Raw genomic sequence first — 3,170 nt, forward strand, 5'->3', positions numbered from 1 at the left:
GGAGGAGGAGGAGGAGGAGGAGGAGGAGGAGGAGATTGGATTTATACCTCGCCCTTCACTTAGAGTCTCAGAGCGGCTTACAAACTCCTTTCCCCTCCCCTCCCCACAACAGACACCCTGTGAGGTGGGTGGGGCTGAGAGAGCTCTGAGAGAAACTGCTCTTTTTCAAGGACAGCTGTGCCAGAGCTTGTGACTGACCCAAGGTCACACCAGCATCTGCAAGTGGAGGAGTGGGGGATCAAACCTGGTTCTCCCAGATTAGAGTCTGCACACCTAACCACTACACCAAACTGAAGTTACATCATCACATCTTGGACATTGGGGCAATGTTCTGATATTTGGGCAAAAACCCTATTGTAAATTTGGCTTCTACCGTAGGGTTTTTGCCCAAATACCAGAGTGTCACCCCCCCCCGCATCCCAGATGTGATGATGTCACTTCCAGGTCACATGGTCAGTGGTGTAGACTTATCGCTTCACGTCAGATGGATCTCCCTCTTTTTGGTGCAAAGTCCCCCCTGCTGGCCAGATGATCAGCAGTGGGGAGGTGGGGACTTGCAGGGGGGGACCCCTGCCTCCACCAGAGGTTCTGCCTACCCTATCCTGGAGACCCGCTGCCAGTCTGAGTAGACAACCCTGACCTTGATGGACCAGTGGTCTGATTCAGTATAAGGCAGCTTCATGAGCTCATATATCTTCTCTGGGATGTTCCCGAAGTGTGAGATTAGTACCTGACACAGACACACCACACTTGCACCGAGACAAGTCTGAAGAAGACTTGAATACAGCCTAGGAGGTACTTTAACTGCCAGCTTAAATATATATACTCTCTTGTGGTTCCTCCTTACTTCTACCTGTCTCCCTCGCCAGATAATTGGTGGGAATTCAAAGACAGAGCAAGTAGTCCTCCTCCACTTAGCAACTCTAACGGGGCCTCAAAGATGATTCTCTCTTTCATGTGAAAGAATAAGCCTGTTTCCTTCTTCTTTTGAAGCCGCTCTTCATGCCCAGGCAAATCACTCCAGAGGTGTACTAGCTCGGAGTATGCATAAGGGGCAGGCATGCGGAAGGAAGAGTGAGCCCCACGTCAAGGTATAATATTTGGCAGTCCTCAGAGAGCAAGGAGGCTAAAAAGGCCTCTTCCGGATTAAAGTTACGGTTGCCAACTCCCGATTGGGAAGTTACTGGAGAAGGGGGGGGGGAGTGGAACCTGGCTAGGGTGGGGTTTGGTGAGGAGAGGAACCTCTGCAGGGTGTAATGCCACCGCGTCCGCCTTCCGAAGTAGCCGTTTTCTCCAGGTGAACAAATCCCCATCGCCTGGAGATCAGGTGTGAGTCTGGGAGACCCCCAGGCCCCACCTGGAGGTCGGCAACCTGAGTAAAACCTTTCTCAAGAGTCGGCCGAGAGATCCAGGAAGCGGATGTGTCAGGGATGTGGCCGGTAATAAAGGGCAAAACAGGAGGAAGTGGAGTGAGAAGAGACAGCTGGATATCAATGACGGGAAGCCGGATAGCGAGGGCAGCAGAAGAGACAAACCCCTTTCTGGTGGCAAGAGAGGTGACGTGCTTGGAGAGGAGTGTGGTGGACCACACCCCAGAGACACTGGAGTCCTAACTGCAGTATGGGTCCAAAGGCCCGAAGGAGCAACTAAAGGTCTTTGGGCAGTGTCCTATGGCTGGGGGTTGACCTCACCAAGGTGGAGGCAGTGGTCAGCAAGTGGGCCTCTTGGCAGTCACGGGGCTATAAACCCTGCTGTTGAAAGTGGTCAGTGCCATTCAACCTCAGCTTTCCCTGGAGTTGGCAGCTCTGGGTTGGGGAATCCCTGGAGATTTGGGGGGAAGAGCCCGGGCTGAGAAGGGTTCATGGAGGGGAGGGACCTCAACAGTAACACCATAGAGTCTAATAATGCCACAGAGTCCACCTTCCCAAGCAGCCATTTTCTGCAGGGGAACTGATCTGTGTCATCTAGAGACCCGTTGTAATTCTGGGAGATCTCCACCCAGGTTGGCAACCCTAGCTAGTGGAAGACGGGATAACCCAGGTAAAGAAGTGGCTAGCAGCTAGAAGCTACTGAACCAGGGAAGGACAGTGTTTATCAGGGGTCAGGGTTATTTTGGGACAGGAATGCACAGGAACGGAGTTCCCGTCTGGCTCCCAAGTTGGCCACGCCCAGCAGGAACTCATTAGCATAATAGGCCACACCCAAAAGCAGGAACTCATTAGGATTGACTACATTAGGGGTGTGTGGCCTAACATGCAAAGGAGTTCCTGCTAAAAAAAAAGGCCCTGGGTTTTGACAACAAACAAGGTAAAGAGAATAACAAGCAAAAGGTGGGTGTGGCTTGATGAGCACACTTCTGGTAACATGGGGGTGTGGCCTAATGTGCTAATGAGCTGTGCTGCCAGGGGTGTGGCCTAATATGCTAATGAGTTCCTGTTGGGTGTGTCCTATTATGCTAATGAGTTTCTGCTGGGCTTTTTCTACCAAAAAAGCCCTGGTGTTTATACTGGGCATGGCTAATCCAGAGGCTGCTGTGCCCATACCTCTGATTTCCTTCTTCCCCTGGCATCAGTTTGGGGGACCTGAGCACGCAGCGTGCGTGGACTCCAGTAGTTTGGCAGGGTCATTCCCAGATGTAGGTTTCTGTTTCAGGACCTGGGGTCCTTGACTTGCTAGTTCTGGCTCCCCCCGCGCCATCAAGTCACAGCCGAATTACAGCATCCCCCGGTTGGGGTTTCAAGGCGAGAGACTACAGAGGGGGTTTGCCATTGCCTGCCTCTACAAAGCAACCCTGGGCTTCCTTGGTGGTCTCCCATCCAAATACTAACCAGGGCTGACTCTGCTTAGCTTCGGAGATCTGACGAGATCAGGCTAGCTCGTGAAAGGGCATACAAAACCCTTTGCAGTTTGGTGTAGTGGTTAAGTGCGCGGACTCTAATCTGGGAGAACTGGGTTTGATTCCCCACTCCTCCACTTGCACCTGGCTGGATGACCTTGGGCAAGCCATAGTTCTGATAAGAGCTGTTCTTGAAAAAGAGCAGTTTCTGACAAGAGCTCTCTCGGCCCCACCTACCTCACAGGGTGTCTGTTGTGGGGAGGGGAAGGGAAAGGAGTTTGTAAGCCACTATGAGACACCTTTGGGTAGTGAAGGGCGGGGTATAAATCCAAAC

This window comes from Gekko japonicus, unplaced genomic scaffold (assembly GCF_001447785.1).
Source record: "Gekko japonicus isolate JY-2015 unplaced genomic scaffold, Gekko_japonicus_V1.1 scaffold1396, whole genome shotgun sequence".
Classification (NCBI taxonomy): Eukaryota; Metazoa; Chordata; class Lepidosauria; order Squamata; family Gekkonidae; genus Gekko; species Gekko japonicus.